This window comes from Schistocerca nitens, chromosome 1 (genome assembly GCF_023898315.1).
Source record: "Schistocerca nitens isolate TAMUIC-IGC-003100 chromosome 1, iqSchNite1.1, whole genome shotgun sequence".
In the NCBI taxonomy this organism is placed as follows: Eukaryota; Metazoa; Arthropoda; class Insecta; order Orthoptera; family Acrididae; genus Schistocerca; species Schistocerca nitens.
Genome location: NC_064614.1, coordinates 222,047,924 through 222,069,727, shown reverse-complemented (window position 1 = coordinate 222,069,727; position 21,804 = coordinate 222,047,924). Strand labels below are relative to the sequence as shown.

The window sequence follows — 21,804 nt, the reverse complement described above, 5'->3', positions numbered from 1 at the left end:
TGATAAGTCTTACTATTAATACTATTAATATGTTTCAGCTTTCTACCATCAGAATAAGTACAACTTTTCACAAATGTGCCTCTACTTTATTAATTCTCCTCGTATATCTGTACCCTATGTAGATGATTTTGTAAATAAGCTTTACTTATAATGTACTTTTAAAGATATAACAAGGGATGGCTCTTCTGATAGTGCATACGCGTCAATAGTGAGTTTCGGCATTAACATCTATTTATAAATAGCTGTTTAACCATGCGTAAGGCCACAGTCCAAGCTAGTAACATATATAATCGTACTAACCCCCTAAGACATCCCCCCCCCACCCCCCCCACCCTCGGGAAAAGCACAAATCGCACCCTGCTTTAAACTAAATCCTTCGTCGCTGCTCGGCAGAACGAGACACAAAACATGAAGGGAGCGAACACTTCCCGAATGCGCGGATCTGTTTGATGGGTTAAGAACAGAGGAAATTTAAAATCCGAGAGCGTTCGCCGAATTGCGATAAAGAAGTCGTTTGGAAGGATGCAACGCAGCGTCTGGTCCCTCCGCGAGTGCGTGCGGCCGCCGCATCGCGGCGCTGGCGTCGAGGGCGCCAGCCGTGGCCGCCTCCAGCGAGCAGGCAGAGGCTGAACCCAGCCGCAGTGTTGTTGGCGGTAGCCACGTGGGAGGTTGGGTTACGTCCTGGGAGCTGGGCTCGTGTCAGCTCGCGCGTCCGCACGCACCTGAGGGACACGGCACTCGCTCCACACCGCAACCTACTGCCATCACAGCCCACGTGAGTGTCACCCCCATTCCGTGCTCTTTATCAGGCTACAGTGCTTCTTCAGTTGTTGAAAATCATTGTTTAAGTAACAGACGCGGAAACAATTCACTCATCCGCTACCAACAGGCTCATGATCCTCTAAACGTGTGTTCTGAATCTTTTACGACGCTGTTCCTAACCGTGATTCAGTTCAGTACAGATTAAATGAAGCTGGATTGGAATTCAGTCTCCCGTCAACATCATCGTTACTACAGGCATTGGGCTAACTCAACTGGATACGGCTAAGTATCCGTATAAGTGTACGCCATCTCGGCGTACAGCTGAATTGCACAGGTCACACGAATACACATGAAAGAAATTAGAAGTAATCCACTGAACTACAGACCGATACCACTGACGTCAATTTACAGCAGGATTTTGGAATGTATACCATGGCCGAACTTAATGAAAGTACGTCGAAGGAAAGGATACGTTGACATACGCGGTGTGGCCGAGCGGTTCTAGGCGCTTCAGTCTGGAACCGCGCGACCGCTACGGTCGCAGGTTCGAATCCTTCCTCGGGCGTGGATGTGTGTGATGTCCTTGGGTTAGTTAGGTTTTTAGTAGTTCTAAGTTCTAGAGGACTGATGACAGATGTTAAGTCCCATAGTGCTCAGAGCCATTTTTTGTTGACATGCAACCAGCGTGGATTCCGAAAATTTTGTTCTTGTGAAGGAATTGGCTGTTTATTCACACGAAGTAATGAGTACATCGACATGGGATTTCAAGCTGATTCCATATCTCTAGACATCTAGAAGGCTTTTAACACCGCTCCTCTTAAGCGTTTTCTACTCAAGCTACGTACCTGTCGAAAATCATCGCAGTAGTGCCACTGGACTTGTGATTTCCTGTCAGAAAAGTCACGGTAGTAACTGACGGTAAATCATAGAGCGAAACGGTAAAGATAGCTGCTGTTCCCCAAAGAGGTGTTATAGGCCCTCTGCTGTTCTTAATTATTTACGAGACAATGTGAACAGTCCTATCAGGTAATTTGCAGATGATGCTGTCGTTTCCAGTTACGAAAGTTGTCAGAAAATCAATACGAATTACAAAATGATTTACAAAAGATATCTGCGTGGTACAAAAATTGACAACTGACCTGAATAATAAAAAGTATGAGAACCTCCACATTAAATTTCGGTTACACGATAAATCACACAAATTTAAAGGTTGTCGATTCAACTAAATATCTAGCAATTGAGATTACGAACAACTTAAACCTTAACGAAAACACAGAAAACGTTGCATCGGAAGGCGAACCAGAAACTGCGTTTTACTGGTAGAACACTTAGAAGATGCGATAAATCTACTGAAGAGACTGCACACTAAGCTTGTTCCTGCTCTCCCGGAGTACTGTTGCGCTGTGAGATCCGTAGCCGATAGAATTGACGGAAAACATAAAAAAAGTTCAAAGAAGGGCAGCTCTTTTGGTGCTGTCGCGGAACAAGGGGAGAGCGTGTACAGATGTGATAAGGGAGCTGAGATTGCAGTCATTAAAACAAAGGTGTTTTTCGTTATTGCGAGATCCTTTCACGAAATTTAAATTGCTAACATCTTCCTCCGTAATATGCTGTTGACTCCCACCTACATAGGGAGATATGATCATCGTAATAAAATATGAGAAATCAGAGATCGCACGGAAATATTTTCGTTTTTCTCGGCGCGCTGTTCAAGAGTGGAACGGTAGAGAAATACCTTGAAAGTGGTTCGACTAACCCTCTGGCAAACAGTTAAGTGTGAACTGCAGGTTGCAGGCACTCGTGCAGATGAAGAAGTAAAGAGATTGAGGGAAGTCATGGAAAAAGCTTATCAGGCCGACTAATTCAAATTCTGAATCTCAGAGAAAGGATGGAGATAAGTTTTTGGTTCAGGTTACATCGACGATTCAGTAGTTAAAGACGGCGCCCAAACTTGGATGCGGGAGGAATTCGGCTTTGTCATTTTCACAGGGACTACCTCGCTATTTGCCTTAAGCAATATGGTATACGGAGACCGAGGAAAACGTAAATCTGGATGGGTGGCGGGGATCTGAACACCAGTCCACCTAACTGTGAGTCCAGTGTCCACTGCGGCACTTTGACAGGACCTACAAATAACAACCTTTCTCAACCTCAGAAGTTCTTTTATTACTGCACTACGCGTTTTGAATAACTTCGCTTCTTCATCATGGGGTTGCTTCTGCTATAACATATTTCATATCTAGCCCAAGATAGTTTTGCGTTTTCATTATTGCAAGTTTCACTTCTTTCCTTCGCGTTGCCGTTGTAAAAAATCACGGTGAAAGCTTTAGACTCTGCCCTGAATGATTGTGTTTTGGGAATATGCTATTTAAAATAGGCACCTCAAATGCTCTGTGGTGAACCCACAGGGTACAGATCGTATTGTACATTAATAATAATGGAAAATTTCTGAATGAAGTTGGTTTCTGTTTGCAACGAAATTTTTATCAATTTTTAGTAAGAGTGGGTGTTGTTAACACATATATTCCATTGAAAATGGTCTTTCCTGCAGTGCGGTCTTACGTGAAATCTGTGATATAATTAAGCGTGTGTGTATTGAATATTGTAGAAAACGCAGTTCTTCAAGAGGGAAGTAACTTAGTGGGATGTGAGATGCAGGTTAAGTATAATAAAGATTCAATGATGATGACTAGGCCTTTAATTTCGTTGTAAGAGGTACGTGACCGAACATGTATAATTTCCAGAACCAAACTCCAACTTCTATGACAGAATAGAATGTAAATACAGATTACTGAAACCAGTCAAGTACGGAAGGTTTTTTTTGTTTCCACTGAATTGTTTCCCACCCTTTACAGGCTCCTCTTCAGATGGAGCATGAAGAAGTTACATATTCTTGTTTTTAGCGTGAGACTGTGTACTCGGGGTTGCTTCTCGTGGCAGTGTGAACGGTATTGATGTCATTATCCACGTTGTTGTTGTTGTTGTGGTCTTCAGTCCTGAGACTGGTCTGATGCAGCTCTCCATGCTACTCTATCCTATGCAAGCTTCTTGCTTCTTCATCTCCCAGTACCTACTGCAACCTACATCCTTTTGAATCTGCTTAGTGTATTCATCTCTTGGTCTCCCTCTACGATTTTTACCCTTCACGCTGCCCTCCAATACTAAATTGGTGATCACTTGATGCCTCAGAACATGTCCTACCAACCGATCCATTCTTCTGGTCAAGTTGTGCCACAAACTCCTCTTCGCCCCAATTCTATTCAATACCTCCTCATTAGTTATGTGATCTACCAATCTAATCTTCAGCATTCTTCTGTAGCACCACATTTCGAAAGCTTCTATTCTCTTCTTGTCCAAACTATTCATCGTCCATGTTTCACTTCCATACATAACTACACTCCATACAAGTACTTTCAGAAACGACTTCCCGACACTTGAATCTATACTCGATTTAACAAATGTCTCTTCTTCAGAAACGCTTTCCTTGCCATTGCCATTATATCCTCTCTACTTCGACCATCATCAGTTATTTTGCTCCCCAAATAGCAAAACTCATCTACTACTTTAAGTGTTTCATTTCCTAATCTAATCCCTTCAGCATCACCTGACTTCATTCGACTACATTCCTTTATCCTCGTTTTGCTTTTGTTGATGTTCATCTTATATCCTCCTTTCAACACACACTCCAATCCGTTCAGCTGCTCTCCCACGTCCTTTGCTGTCTCTGACAGAATTACAGTGCCATCAGCAAACCTCAAAGCTTTTATTTCTTCTCCACGGATTTTAATTCCTGCTCCAAATTTTTCTTCTGTTTCCTTTACTGCTTCCTCAATATACAGATGGATTAACATCGGGGATAGGCTATAACCCCGCCTCACTCCCTTCTCACTCTCTTCCCAACGACTGCTTCACGTAGCAGTTTCCATCTCAATTGCCTGCCGCCACAGAACTAAACACTGTTCGCTGTGAACAGTCACCAGAAAGGCGCCAGCGTGCAGCATGTGCAACTGATGCGTAACCTCTAAAACGGCTATTAAAGTAGTTAGTGGACAGAAATAAATAATGCGTGAGTCATGTCGTAGTCATCTTTATTCATATTCAGTTCTTTGATAAAAGCTGGTGCTCGGTCCTAGAGTTCATAAAAGTTTTGTTATGTGTCTTTTACAGTGTAATTACGGGCCTAGCCATTACCGTTGAACCTTTCGCGATACCTCTCGTATGTTACCAACCTATTTTCCGCTCTGTCTTTGAACGTGAAGGTCTGCTGTTCCGGAGGACGCTGGTTGCCAACGCAAGAAGCAACGTACTTCTCCCGTCGACCGATATGAATATGCAGTTTGCTAGTTGCGCGTAGCTGCGGATGCTGTCGAGGCTGCTCTGACCAGTCCGGAGAAAAACACGAGGTCGCTACGTAAACGAGTTAGCAGAGCCAGCTATTTTTCTGCTTAAGACAGCGTGTCTGGTGTTTTCCAAGTGGAAAATACCTTCGCTTACTTTTCCTCCCTCTGGCCATTGTTTTCAGTTGTTCAGTGACGCACATGAATTGACAAACGTGGGAGGCTCATATGCATACCTGCGTAAGAACTGTGTTAAATAACAATCTCCAGTTGCTAACAACGGTTTACAGTTATTTATTTGTTGACACTGAGCTCTCAGAAGAAAGTCACGACAGTCCGGGAAATAGAAAAAAATGGTTCAAATGGTTCTGAGCACTATGGGACTTAACATCTATGGTCATCAGTCCCCTAGAACTTAGAACTACTTAAACCTAACTAACCTAAGGACATCACACAACACCCAGTCATCACGAGGCAGAGAAAATCCCTGACCCCGCCGGGAATCGAACCCGGGAACCCGGGCGCGGGAAGCGAGAACGCTACCGCACGACCACGAGTTGCGGACCCGGGAAACAGAGTTTGGTTATGCACCGATATCGTATGTGGCACGCTAAGGGTTCAAATCCCTCTCCAACTATCCTAATATAGGATTTCTTCAGATACTACATATAATTTTAGGCTCACGCCTTAACCCTCTATTGCCCAAATTATTATTTCCTGTAGAAAAAAATATTTATATGCACAGAATGTTAGAAAATAATGTATTTAACACATATCAGGTGAATTTTTGTTTTTGAAAAAAATTATTTTTTAAAAATAGTTCTGTGACTCTGAGGTCACAGTGGGCAGTTACATTGTTTGTGTATAAAGCAGCCATATTGTAACACTCAAGTCACACTGGTCAAGAAAGAAATAACGATCCTAATGCGAAATATAACGATAAAATTTGACGTGACTTCAGAGTCACGGTGGGCAGTAGTCCTTTGATTATTTTCGAGTAATTAACCAGAAACTAGTGTTCTACCTGTAATGACCTCGACGTCGACGGGATGTTAATCTGTCTTTCTCGAACTTCTCTTACAAAGTGTGGAAGGGTCGTGTACATCGCATAGACTACGTTACTTCCGGGAAACGTGTTGTTCACGTTCTTACGTTTTTACTTATGTTTCTTAAACATTTATTTATTTATTACTTCTGACACCCACGGTCTGAAGTGCCCATCCGAGAAATAGTGAACATACTGTAATAAAACTTAAAAAGCAACAATATCAGTTTAGTTGAATGCAGCGCCTCACAACTCCACACCCAAAACAGTTTTAGGCTCGTCACGGAGAGTAATGTGTGATATGTTAAAACGGGTGACACCCTCAAGAACTTTCAGCTGCTTCATGTTTCCCCATTGTTTCTCGACGACGTTCCTTCTCATTATCAAGTTCGTAGAGGAATATTACTGTCTGATAAGTATCCACAGCCTAACAATGCATACGGCGAAGATTCTGATTATAATTCTCTCAACGGCCGGCCTCAGTGGCCGAGCGGTTCTAGGCTCTTCAGTCTGGAACCGCGCGACCGCTATGGTTGCAGGTTCGAATCCTGGATGTGTGTGATGTCCTTAGGTTATTTAGGTTTAAGTAGTTCTAAGTCCTGGGGGACTGACGACCTCAGATGTTAGGTCCCATAGTGCTCAGAACCATTTGAACTTTTTTTATTTATTTATTTATTTTTTTTTTTGCTCTCAACGAATGTTTATCACCGCCCATTCTCAGTATGAATATATACATTATCTGAAATGAGCAAAGAAATCTTTCCTCACAGTGGTGTTAAATGAACAAAATATTAGTAAAGATTTTGAAAATGGGTAAGAATCTAAGGTCTAGGAATCCCACTAATGCTAACACAACCAGGCCCAGTTCTGTCTCAGAGGGGTCAGTACATGACATTCCCTGATTTCATTGAGATATCCACATCGAAAGGCCAATGGTGTTCGAGATAGACGATTAAGATCGGTGCAGTGAGATGTAGTTCCCACAAATCAGCTGAAATGTCAACATTTTAGAGGTTGCGAAAGGAAACCAGAGCTAATGACACTATGAAACAAAGATGAGACGAACTAGTAGTTTCTTAAGACATCTTACCTGTCAGTTAGTGATGGATCCTTGCATCTTGTGCACTAAAAGTCCTGAGAATAGTAATAAAATTTTTAAAAAAGGAGAAAAGACGTAGCCGCGAGTTTCACAACTGTCAACATGCAACTCCATTTTCCCATCCCTGATAGAGTCTGCATGGTACGTTTCAATTGCATACTATACGTATGCTTTATATTTTGTCATTTTTTGTAGGTAAATGTTTACTGCTGTTTCCATAATGTACGACGATTTCCTTGCACATAGTCATGGACATACGTCAACGTTCTCCAAATCTATCCGACGCTGACCATATTCTTCCACACGTCTTCAGCATGTTTTCCCACTTCCCAGTCTGGTATATATTTGTAGAGGTATACAGAAATTCAGAAGACAGAGATTCGTGATTTGCGACATGTAGCATATTAGTAAATTGTAAACAGTATTTCGACTGAGTGGAACTAATGAGTTACTTTCACTGGCAATAAGCCATCAACGAGTCTAAAATTATAAATGCGTTTCTGACGAATAAACAAAAGACTGCAGTGGTAGTGGTTGTTAATTTACACAATATCAGCGATTCTCTTTCTTTTTATCCTTAAAAAACATACACGACGTCAACGTTGCAATCTGGCTTGATAACAACAAAGATATCTAATCAGAATGGCATGCGCATGGCTATCAGACGCCTCGAAGCAAACAAGTGCCGTTGTGATACGGCCAGACGCGTGTCTCAGTCAGCTGGCGACCTTGGCGTCATCCTTGTCCAAGGCCAGCACCGATGACCGCTCCTCAGGGCTGCACCAGCGAGGACGGGAGGTTCTCTCATCCCGGAAGTATCCTTCGGTATTGTAACACGTGACTCAAGACAATGATGACGCAAAATAAATGCAGAAACTCTCATTTTCTGCAGAGAATTTCTAGCGCTGTAATTAGTCTTCCGCCATATTGTGCAATACGTTCTCTAAATGTGTTTCTTTCTCTTTCTCGAACCGCTGGTTTATGCACGTGGCTAGTTTCAAAAATTTCTCACCAGGCAGAAATGCAATTGTTATAAAAGGCACAACCATTATTAGTGTTTGCGTTCTTATACACCTTAAAAAATTGTTGTCCGCGTTAAAAACGAGTAAGTTGTGTCCGCAACGTTCCCAGCCATAACAAAGAAGTAAAATTCTAAGACCATCGATACATCTGTCTTCATAGAAGTGACTTCTTCTTTTTGCCAATAAATTAGCAGTTACTTCAATTTTGAGCATTATTATTTACTCACAAAGCGAGTCATATTATATTGGTGGAATCTGAAATAGATGGTTGAACCACAAAATAAAATTTCCATTTATTCACGTTGTATGGAATTTGCTAGATTCAGCAAATATATTACAAAATTTATAAATAAACTTTTATTCTTCAGTCACTTTTTACCAATACTTGTTGCATTTCGGCAGCATGCTATCGTTATCAGTTACATACAGTTGGAGATACATATACATTAATTCTTAACTATAGATTATTTTGGAGTGTCGTGAGGTCTATTTGCTGGTTGTACTAGTGAGATTATCTACTAAAATATATGTCTGTACAGAAAGATAAATTTACCTCGGTGTTTACTTTGTCTTCTGCAGTGAAACTATCCTCTATGGATGAAGTTGTTTACTACAAACGGTTATTTCGGTAATACATTGTTCTTGGTAGATGGTGACACAAACGATATTAGCAACATACTTGATTAACGTAACACGCAGGACAGTAGTATAAAATTTACCGTTGAATATGGATAAAACGGTAGCGTAAATTCCCTAGATCTTAAGATCTCTAAAGAAAGCAGTAGACACACCTTGAAAATCCACAGAAAGACACAACCATACACTGTCCATCTTGCCATCCTAGAACACACAAACATGCTGTACACACAGCACTACAGTTAACAGAGTCAGTTATGTGTCACTCGATAAATATGCGAAGCACGACAAACTCAGCGCGATCAAATAAATAGCTACAACAAACGGCTATGAAGACACAGTTATTGACAACCCCGCACATGATAGAAACAATAATAAACCAAATGCTACGCAGAAAATAGATGAGAGACCCACTGCCTAGATACCACTCACAAACAGACTCTTCTACAAAATAGCAAATGTCTTCAGACACCCAACATTAACACCAGTTTCACAACACATAATAAACTGCAGCACACTGAGACACAACATAAAAATACACGTAGAGCTAGGCATTTACAAAATAGTGTGTAGTATACGCAAAGCCCTCTGGGGACTGTTCATATTTTGCATCAGATGGGCAAGTGACACCAAATAGATTTATATGAAGAACTGAAAGTTTCATTCTTGGCACAATACATGGAACAGATTCCTGACTGATAAGCTAGAGATTAATAATGTAATTTTCCAAAACAATTCTCCAATTTGGAATGCTTGTTTTATTTATATAAAGAGGCTTAGTTAACTGAAAAAAGACAACCAGGAAAAATTAATTATCATACTATATGTGCTACATCTTAAATATACTACACAAAAATGTAATATTTTTATTGATAACTGATTTTCGAAGTGTTAGTGATGGTCTTGTGATTATTCTTGTGTTATGTGAGCGATGTAATACATATTCATCTAAAATGTAAGCAAATACGTTAATGAGATAATTTAAACGTACAGATCACTCAAGGTACACAATGAAATAAATCAGCCTTTCTGTACAGGGATAAATTTCGATACGTAACCTCACTGGAGAACCCAGCAAATAGCCCTGATCACACTCCAAAAGAAGTTAAAATAAAAATCAGTGTACACGTAACTGTGTAGCACTTGATTATGGCACGACGCTGTCGAAACATATCGTGCTAATAAATATTAGCAGAAAGTGACTGCGCCAAAAAAGTCACTTTATAAGTAAAAGAAAATGGATTTCGGCTGAGGATGGAAGATAATTTCTGAAGTTCTTTAAGATTCATGACATAAAAGAGAAGGAAACTTTCAGCAGTTACTGTTTATCAGTTACTTCACTATATTAATTAAATGGAATACCTAGGGATCTGACCTACACAATATAAAACGATTATCTAAATTAATTTATAGCATGTAGCCCGCTCAACCGAAAAAGGATACTTCTACAAGAGGATTGTACCAGAACTTGAAAAGATATTGTAAATCGTTAGCAATAAGCAACAGTACCACATTCATGACAATAATCTCGGACAAAATATCAGAGCACGAAATAATTACATGACAGAACATTGGCTATGTATGTACCTTGCACCAGGCAATATTTGATTATCATCTTTTGATTTATTTAGCTCCACGGGTCAGAGTACGTTCTAGCTTAGTAAGAATTGATTTATGTTTGCAATGGAATAAAACACCACACGGTTACAACCATCTCGACTGGTATTCGTTTCACAACCGGTTTCGAACCCAGTACAATTCTAGGTGAAGATATAGGAGTATCCCACGCACTTGGAAGACAAAAGTACACAGAAGACAGAGCATCGTAAACTGATTAATATGAGATAAGGAACTACAGGTCGGAAATGAATATTGACATAAACAAATTACATCATATAACGACACCTTCAGCTCATGACTACAGCTCGCAATGATGACCGCCAATCCCAAAGCATGCATCACAACATAAACCATTGAAAGTACTGAACTGTGGTTCAGATTCACTTGGCACTTTTGCTTGATGCGTTATTTGTGACAGGGATGAATTATACTGAGCGAACAGTTCTTTCTCGAGAACCTTGCTCAGCTTTCCATTCCTTGAACGACCCAGTTTCCGGAAAGTTTCTATTTCCGCCGATAGATTTCTTCTAATTAGGATGGAGCCTTTCGCAAAACTTGCCTGTGTACACTTGTTCGGTTTTCCTCACAGTCTGTATAAATTTGACGCTAAATGTCTGGCAGACACTGCATATAATTTCCTCTCTTTTCCTTTTTTGAAATTTGTTTTATTCAAAGTGGATGAAATTTACTTAAATCACAGAAAAATTGAAAATTTCCGTAAAATAAGAAAAAAAAATATTAGGAAAAAAATTTATGTGGGTTGCCGTAACTTTCTAGAAAGCACTATTATTTTATTACAGTATTACACCTGTAATACAACATATTGCAGAACTTTGAATAAGTATAGCAGCAAATGATGCTTTTAGTAGTCGATAACATTGTGCGCCAACAATATTACTGGCTTTAGTAAAAAGTCCTGTCCACAGCCGGTATAAAAGAGTGACATACATGAATTTTTACAAGAAATTGCTCCAACCAGTGATGTTTATTATATTTTCGACTACGCCTTTCCGAAAATTACTATTAAAAGACAGCGCCATAGGTTACCAAAAGTCGAAAATACAATAAATTTATGCCTTCTAAATTGTCATAAACCCAACTGATGATAGAAGACCTCGCGAAAAAAAAGTGAAAGTGCAATCGAAACTTCAAATCATTGGAAAATGAGAACTAACGAAGTAAACAGGAAACATCACAAGTAATGGCAACGCTTTCTTTTGACTGGATGAATGACATGCTACAAAAACAAATACCCCGTATTTCTGTAAAAACAATAGCCTAGATTACAGAAATAAGAAAATGCCTAGAAAGAAATAACATCAAAGAATCGGAAATTACAGAACGAAACCTTTTTAAAGAAAAAAATGCTAAATTTAGAAATCTTTGAAGGCAGAAGGAATAAATCTGAAACAGCTTGGACAAAAGAAAGGAAAAGACAACACAGAGAAAAGATGAAGTACTGGAAAAGTAAAAACAGCGAAGAAAGAATAGGAATTTAAGTTATTACGTGATATTAGATGGTCACTACGAAGCTTTTTTAAATAGTGACTGATTAAAGTAACTGTACATTTTCAATTGATATTCACAACAGTCACGATCAAATCTAATCTAAACTGCTCACTTATAAAGAAATAAATAGTTGTGTAATGTTTCAAGTATTAGTAATAGGCTCCAGGGAACTGCACTTTTATGTGTTCAATTCCTTCAGTATAATTTCTCTTGACTTGTATTTACTGTCTATTATCGACTGTATTGTGAAATGATTAATATCCCCAGAGTCACTGTCAGTATTTACACTGAAGCGCCAAAGAAACTGGTATAGGCATGCTTATTCAAATACAGAGATATGTAAACAGTCAGAATACGGCGCTACGGTCGGCAACACTTATATAAGACAACAAGTCATCGGTGCAGTTGTTAGATAGGTTACTGCTGCAACGATGGCAGTTTATCAAGACGTAACTGAGTTGGAACGTAGTGTAATAGTCGGCGCACGAGCGGCGGGACACAGCGTCTCCGAAGTAGCGATGAACTGGGGATTTTCCCGCACGACCGTTTCACGAGTGTACCGTGAATATTAGGAATCCGATAAAACATCAAATCTCCGACATCCTGCGGCCGGAGGAAGATCCTCCAAGAACGGGACCAACGACGAATGAAGAGAATCGTTCAGCGTGACAGAAGTGCAACCCTTCCGCAAATTGCTGCGGATTTCAATGCCGGGCCATTAACAATTGTCAGCGTGCGAACCATTCAACGGAACGTCATCGATATGGGCTTTCGGAGCCGAAGGCCCACTCGTGTGCCCTTGATGACTGCGCGATACAAAGTTTTACGTCTCGCCTGGGCCCGTCAACACCGACATTGGACTGTTGATGACTGCAAACAAGTTTCGATTCAAATTGTATAGAGCGGATGGACGTGTATGGGTGTGAAGACAACCTCATGAATCCATATATCCTGCATATCAGCAGGGGACTGTTCAAGCTGATGGAGCATCTGTAATGGTGTGGGGCATATGCAGTTGGAGTGATATGGGAGCCCTGATGCATCTAGATCAGACTCTGACAGATGACACTTAGGTAAGCATCCTGTCTGATCACCTGCATCCATTGTTGTCCATTGTGCATTCCGACGGACTTGGAAAATTCCAGCAGGACAACGCGACACTCCACGCGTCCAGAATTGCTACAGAGTGGCTCCAGGAACACTCTTCTGTCTTTAAATACTTCCGCTGGTCAGGAAACTCCCCAGACATTAACATTATTGAGGATATCTGGAATGCCTTGCAACGTGCAGTTCAGAAGAGATCTCCACCCCGTCGTACTCTTACGGATTTATGGACAGCCCTGCAGGATTCATGGTGTCAATTCCCTCCAGCATGACCTCAGTCATTAGTCGAGTCGCGTCGCGGCACTTCTCCGTGATCACGGTGGCCCTACACGATATTAGGCAGGTATACCAGTTTCTTTGACTCTCCGGTGTATATAGCATCATGCTCTACTATAACATGACAACACTAAGTAATTTAGGGGCTCAAAAGTAGCAGATCACAGTAAAGCAAGATTTTAACTTCTCCTTCTGGCCTTATGTGTCGCTAATGGAAAGGTAACAGCTGGAGTATTAGTGCACGTATACTTAGAGTAAAAAGGAAATACACCAAGATACTTGTCTCTGTGTGGTACTGAAATGTGGCAGATGAGAAACAGCACTTGATGGAGTCTTAAATGTTGTTAAGATATGATTGCTTTGTATCGTTTTGTAGTTTATCACGAGGGAAACAACAAGCATATAATGTAATGCGGACCCTTGAACCTATCTCCTTGTATCGTTGTTGAGTAGGTGCAATGTTTAAAACATTAATAGTAATTTAAAAACCGGACAGGAGCGAGTAGGACACGCGCTCTGAGGATTCCGCACAAACTTAGTTATTTATATAGGCAATTCATCTGTAGGATTTTATGAGTGCGATTTGGAGTATCAGAATATGTGACGTAAACTGTCGTATCTTTTGATTGTATTAACTTAGTAGCTTAAAGTTTTTACAGCTCTACGAGAACGCAGACCTTAGTGTGTGACATAAATTTCAATTTGATACCTCTATCCGTTCCTGAGAAAAAGGGTTCTTTAGAGATGGGCAGATAGACAGACGAGGGTCCTATAAGGGTTCCGTTTTACCAACCGAGGTACGGAATCCCATAAAAAATTAAAGCAGTTAATTATACTGGGAGAATTTCTCTGAATCTCTCGTACCTAATCTTCAACTCATAGACGACATTCTTGCTCTTAAAACGATAGGCAGGACTATCCGAAATAATCCCGCAGCTTGACAAGTAGCAACATTCGCACCCGCTGTTTCACTTGTGCTGGATATTTGTAGTCGTCTAACCAACAGATGTTGGCTGCTTTCCTTGTTAATGCCTTGGGAGACTGGATGAACTATAAAACAGAGCCCGCATCTCGTGGTCGTGCTGTAGCGTTCTCGCTTCCCACGCCCGGGTTCCCCGGTTCGATTCCCGGCGGGGTCAGGGATTTTCTCTGCCTCGTGATGGCTGGGTGTTGTGTGCTGTCCTTAGGTTAGTTAGGTTTAAGTAGTTCTAAGTTCTAGGGGACTTATGACCACAGTAGTTGAGTCCCATAGTGCTCAGAGCCATTTTTTATAAAACAGAGCAGTCACACGTGAATCGCTTGTTTAGAATCCGTAGTTTCGGAGACAAAATTATTGGTCGTGCTGTGATTATACAATAAACTCATACCGAAAGTACCGGTATTTTATTCAGGACATGATAAGGGTCGAAAGCATAAGATGTACAATCTCTAAAACTTGAATGATTAAACAAAAGCCTGCGTTATTGTAGTGTAAATACACAAAGCGAATTTACCATGCGCTGCCAGCTTCAATGCACCAACCAATAGTGTTTCTAAGGGTAAACTTTTGTGCGTGTCACAAACTTGCTTTTCTGCACAACCATTCACTCAGTCAACTTTCTTTCATACTGGTGGACTACAGGCGTGACCCAAGCCTAGTCGTGAAGAGTGGTCAACACACTTTACCGAGTAGTTCAAATCCCCGACTGTCCATTCAAGACTTCTGCCGACGGGACGCTAAAAACTAATTTTCCTTCTTCGTTTCGAGTTTCTTAAATGTTAATGCATTGCAGTTGTAATCTCTGAGGAAGTTTCATTACAAATAATATATCAGGAAGTTTCATTACAGCCTGCACCCCGCTGTCGGGTGAAAGTTTCGATCTAGGCCGCAGCGGAACCACTCTTCGCCAGCACCTTTCTCCAAGTCATGCTAATTCAGCAGGCTGTGCAGCATTTCCTCTCTGGACTTTGGAAAAGGCAGTCGAAATGTTTAGGCAGACTCGAGCTTTGAGTCAGGCTGTGAAGCACGCTGGCGGTCTCAGTTGGTGGAGTATGGTCGCGAAAGTTAAAGACCTGGATTCGAGGCCCGCTCTTACAAAAATTAATTAATTAATCAATTAAAATTTCGTAAGCAACTAGAGCAAACGGTATTGCATGTGGAATAAGCCTCTTATTTATTTACATCACTGAAATATTGAAGTACAAAAAAAAAATTTGACCCATTCAGAAAACGCACGACTACTTGAAATTTACATTATTGTTCCGTCAAGAAATATGTTTTATACTCCTTGATCTTGTCTTGAAAGGTTTGATGCTTCACACAATCATTACCTCAATAAATTAACATCCCGAATCCGTTAGTAAGAGAATGACAAGTTATAATGCCGCTTTTGTGCGCATCAGATAGTCTTCGAAATATAAATGTAACACAGTGTTCACAACAAAGAGAAAGAAAAGTATCCGATAGCTGGTTAGTGGTGGTAAATTTAAGGAGTGCGTCACATCGTTTAAATTTAACATTAGCCATTTTGCGGATGCGGTATAGATGCTGCTGTATTTAATCAATTATAACAATTGGTATCGTTCAGTCACTAATCGTATTGAACACAAATCAGCAACTCGCTTCGAGAATCATTGTTCTCATCTTCACTTTGTCAACACTAAAACCAGTTATAGTTGTAGTGTCTGTCTGAGCCGTCGCACCATACTCCTCAGCCGCCACGATGCCATGCCCTCATCAGCTGTCCGCATCAGAAGTGTCCTGTAAGTGCTGCTGGTGTACGGATGCATTTCCAATATGCTATGTTTGAGATACGACTGTATGCAAAGCTACTGCCTAAACAGCGATGTCTTGCCATTTAGCCCGCATCTCGTGGTCGTGCGGTAGCGTTCTCGCTTCCCACGCCCGGGTTCCCGGGTTCGATTCCCGGCGGGGTCAGGGATTTTCTCTGCCTCGTGATGGCTGGGTGTTGTGTGATGTCCTTAGGTTAGTTAGGTTTAAGTAATTCTAAGTTCTAGGGAACTGATGACCATAGATGTTAAGTCCCATAGTGCTCAGAGCCATTTGAACCATCTTGCCATTTATATTACGTACGATTACAGTGGTTGTATTTATCAGTTATTACTGACATGGTTTAAAAATTTTAAGGTAATAGTAAGAAGTGATACACACTGAAGAGCCAAAGAAACTGGTACACCATGAATCCTGCAGGACTGTCCATAAATCCGTAAGTGTACGACGGGGTGCAGATCTCTTCTGAACAGCACGTTGCAAGGCATCCCAGATATGTTCATGTCTGGAGAGTTTAGTAGCCAGCATAAGTGTTTACACTCAGAGTATTCCTGGAGCTACTCTGTAGCAATTCTGGGCGTGTGGGGTGTCGCATTGTCCAGATGAAATTACCCAAGCCCGTCGGAATGCACAATGGACATGAGTGGATGCAGGTGATCAGACAGGATGCTTACATACAAGTCACCTGTCAGAGTCGTATCTAGACGTATCAGGGGTCCCAAATCACTCCACCTGCACACGTCTCACACCATTACAGAGCCTCCATAAGCTTCAACAGTTTCCTGCCGACATGCAAGGTCCATGGATTCATGAGGTTGTCTCCATACCCATACACGCCCATCCGCTCGATACAATTTGAAACGAGACTCGTCCGACCAGGCAACATGTTTCCAATAATCGACAGTCCAGTGCTGACGGACCCAGGCGAGGCGAGGCGAGGCGTAAAGCTTTTTGTCGTCATCAAGGGTACACGAGTGGGCCTTCGGCTCCGAAAGCCTATATCGATGATGTTTCATTGAATGGTTCACCTGCTGACACTTATTGATGGGCCAGCATTGAAATCTGCAGCAATTTGCGGAAGTGCTGCACTTCTGTCGCGTTGGACGATTCTCTTCAGTCGTCGCTGGTCTCTTTCTTGCAAGATCGTTTTCCGGAAGCGGCGATGTCGGAGATTTGATGTTTTACCAGATTCCTGATATTCACAGCACACTCGTGAAATGGCCATACGGAAAAATCCCCACTTCATCGCTACCTCGGAGATACTGTGTCCCATAGCACGTGCAGCGACTATAACTCCACGTTCAACTCACTTAAATCCTTATACCCTGCCACTGTAGCAGCACTAACCATCTAACAAGTGCGCCAGACACTTGCTATGTTATAAAGGCGTTGCCGACGGCAGCGCCGTATTCTACCTGTTTACTTATCTCTGTATTTGAATACGCCTATAGCAATTTCTTTGGCACTTCAGTGTACACTCCTGGAAATGGAAAAAAGAACACATTGACACCGGTGTGTCAGACCCACCATACTTGCTCCGGACACTGCGAGAGGGCTGTACAAGCAATGATCACACGCACGGCACAGCGGACACACCAGGAACCGCGGTGTTGGCCGTCGAATGGCGCTAGCTGCGCAGCATTTGTGCACCGCCGCCGTCAGTGTCAGCCAGTTTGCCGTGGCATACGGAGCTCCATCGCAGTCTTTAACACTGGTAGCATGCCGCGACAGCGTGGACGTGAACCGTATGTGCAGTTGACGGACTTTGAGCGAGGGCGTATAGTGGGCATGCGGGAGGCCGGGTGGACGTACCGCCGAATTGCTCAACACGTGGGGCGTGAGGTCTCCACAGTACATCGATGTTGTCGCCAGTGGTCGGCGGAAGGTGCACGTGCCCGTCGACCTGGGACCGGACCGCAGCGACGCACGGATGCACGCCAAGACGGTAGGATCCTACGCAGTGCCGTAGGGGACCGCACCGCCACTTCCCAGCAAATTAGGGACACTGTTGCTCCTGGGGTATCGGCGAGGACCATTCGCAACCGTCTCCATGAAGCTGGGCTACGGTCCCGCACACCGTTAGGCCGTCTTCCGCTCACGCCCCAACATCGTGCAGCCCGCCTCCAGTGGTGTCGCGACAGGCGTGAATGGAGGGACGAATGGAGACGTGTCGTCTTCAGCGATGAGAGTCGCTTCTGCCTTGGTGCCAATGATGGTCGTATGCGTGTTTGGCGCCGTGCAGGTGAGCGCCACAATCAGGACTGCATACGACCGAGGCACACAGGGCCAACACCCGGCATCATGGTGTGGGGAGCGATCTCCTACACTGGCCGTACACCACTGGTGATCGTCGAGGGGACACTGAATAGTGCACGGTACATCCAAACCGTCATCGAACCCATCGTTCTACCATTCCTAGACCGGCAAGGGAACTTGCTGTTCCAACAGGACAATGTACGTCCGCATGTATCCCGTGCCACCCAACGTGCTCTAGAAGGTGTAAGTCAACTACCCTGGCCAGCAAGATCTCCGGATCTGTCCCCCATTGAGCATGTTTGGGACTGGATGAAGCGTCGTCTCACGCGGTCTGCACGTCCGGCACGAACGCTGGTCCAACTGAGGCGCCAGGTGGAAATGGCATGGCAAGCCGTTCCACAGGACTACATCCAGCATCTCTACGATCGTCTCCATGGGAGAATAGCAGCCTGCATTGCTGCGAAAGGTGGATATACACTGTACTAGTGCCGACATTGTGCATGCTCTGTTGCCTGTGTCTATGTGCCTGTGGTTCTGTCAGTGTGATCATGTGATGTATCTGACCCCAGGAATGTGTCAATAAAGTTTCCCCTTCCTGGGACAATGAATTCACGGTGTTCTTATTTCAATTTCCAGGAGTGTATTTCCTACCAGGCCTGGTAACAAAACAAAGCCGGCCGGAGTGGCTGTCCGGTTCTAGGCGCTACAGTCTGGAACCGAGCGACCGCTACGGTCGCAGGTTCGAATCCTGCCTCGGGCATGGATGTGTGAGATGTCCTTAGGTTAGTTAGGTTTAAGCAGTTCTAAGTTCACGGGGACTGATGACCTCAGAAGTTAAGTCGCATAGTGCTCAGATCTATTTGAACCATTTTGAACAAAACTAAACACTAATGCACTTTGGTGACCGTTCAACCTGCCGCAGAGAACTGTGACTGTAATCATTTACATATCTACCGATTGTGTGCTGGTGAATGAACTTACCGACCATGTCTTTCGGGTGCTTGACTGTTTTGTCGGTTGATTGGTTGATTTGGGAGAGGGGACCAAACAGCGAGATCGACCGTCTCATGGTATTAGGAAAGGATGGAGATGGAAGTCGGCCATGCCCTTTCAAAGGTCCGGCATTTGCCTGAAGCGATTTAGGGAAATCACGGCGATTTAGGGAAATCACGGAAAACAAAAATAGGGATGGCCGGACGCAGGTTTGTACCGTCGTTCTCCTGAATGCGAGTCCAGTGTGATAAGAGCGCCACCTCGCTTGGCCACTGTTTTGTCAGGCAGTGAAGTAAATGTGGATGGTGATACCAGAAAACTCGGCACGGCCTTGATTACTGATTTTAAACATCTTACTGTTAACACGTCAGGTGGCTGTAGTATACACGTATTTCTGTTCGCAGAAGCCTCTTTCGGAAAACATGGATGCGCGAACGCTTATGAAGATAAGTTATGCCCCACACAGTTGCCGCACAACGTAGGCCAACTAGTCTGGCATCGCTATGCACGTCACAGCGTTCCGGGTAATTATTCGTGACTTGCGTCGCACGCAACGGTCTCTCATTGTCAGTTCCGTTCGCACATTCTTATTCCGAACACCGTGCAAGGTTGGCTGCATTTCAAAACATCACATTAATGCGCGAACCTGCATTAATGTGGTATGCGGTAATCAAAATGCACAAGAGTTCATTCTCGGCCGTGGTCACAATTCGCTTTTATCATTATTGGAAACTTCACGACCATACGGAACAGTATGTTCATGATGTAGGTTGATTCTTACAAAGAAGAAGCAACCAGTCACTTGCTGTCTTCTTCTTTGTAAGAATCAACCTACATTAATTGTACACAGCCACGGTCTCACCATGTCAGTTTTAGACAAAATAGCATTATGTTCATAGACTGGAGGTGTCAGAGGTACAGAGTTAAGACCCACTAGCAAAATTCTCAAATGCCACACGTTATTTTTTTATCATTATTTTATTTTATTTTTTATCATTTTATTATTATTATCGAATAATTATCATATTTTTTAAAAAAATTTACAGTTTTTTATTAGCTACTTCTAAAAAATATTCATTTACTTTCAAACTTTCGACATTTTTAAACGTGAAGCTTACATTGTCTGAATAACACCATCTAGAACTCAGTATATACATCCCAAATCGGTTTGGGACTGTATGTACAGTCCTCTTCATCTCTAAAGACTGTCGTAGCGACTGTTGCGCTATGTCCTCAACGCGAATCTGTGGTCGTATCCACCGAATTAAACAACTTCAGCACTGCAAATAGCACTGCCCTCTATAAAGCCATTGAACCAACGGCAGCCTGTACACACACACACACAGAGTTTTTTCATTATTTTTGCCGTAATATTTATTTGCTTTTTATGCTGTTTTCTCTTTTATTGTATGATTTGGAATCTTTTCGGGCAATTAAGCTTTTAATAATTTGAAGGATGTAGTCGACACCTGTCATCCCTGGTTTTGCGTATGTAAAACTTATACATACTTAATCATATTTGTCTTATTTTACAAATTGTAATGAATGTACCTGGGACATAGAAGTACATTTCAGTGTAGGTATAGCTTCGCATTTACTTCCTCCGCTAGAAACAACACTACACCACGGGAAACAGTACATCTGCGTCTACATCTACATCTGCAGACATACTCAGCAAGGAGCCGTATCGTGACTGGCGGAGGGTACGGTGTACCAGTGCTAGTCATTTCCTTTCTTGTGCACTCGCAAACAGAGCGAGGGTACGCCCCCGTATGAGTCCTAATCTATTTACCTTCTTTTCGTGGTCCTTACGCGAACTCTACACTGACGGCAGTAGAATCGTTCTGCAGTCTGCCTCAGTTGCCGGTTCTCTAAATTTTCTCAATAGCGCTCCTCGAAAAGAACGTCACCTTCCCTCCAGGGACTCCCATTTGAGTTCACGAAGCATCTCCATAAGACTCGCTGATCAAGCCTACCGATAACAAATCTAGCAGCACACCTTTGAATTGTTTCGACGTCTTCCTTTAATCCTATCTAGTAGGGACCCCACGCAGTCGAGCAGTCCTCCAGAACGGGTCACACCAGTGTTCTATATGTAGTGTACCTTCAAGATGATCTACACTTTCCTAAAATTCTCCCAATGAACCTGTAACCTCCCCCTCACTTATCGACCTTAATGACAGTGAAAAATTAAACCGCGTGTACCTAATGGAAATTTGGGAAAAGCAATCGTCACCGAGGTTAATTTGTCGGTAAAGAGGGAGGAAAGGGTTACATTTAAATGAAAGGAAAAATGCTAATGAAACTGGTGGAAATTAATTTTGAAATAGGGGTAAAGTTAATAAAGAAAGTAAATGTGCGGCCGTTACGTTAAC

General features: G+C 42.5%; 1 protein-coding gene across 1 annotated transcript in view; it reads left to right on the top strand.

Annotated features, from left to right (window-relative positions):
- Positions 1-646: 646 nt before the first annotated feature.
- LOC126246112 (progestin and adipoQ receptor family member 3-like) overlaps positions 647-21,804 on the top strand; it is a 199,419-nt gene continuing 178,261 nt past the window's right edge. The window contains exon 1 of the mRNA XM_049948370.1: positions 647-775. The gene's annotated coding sequence lies outside the window, so the exon portion shown is untranslated. The remainder of the gene's footprint in view (positions 776-21,804) is intronic.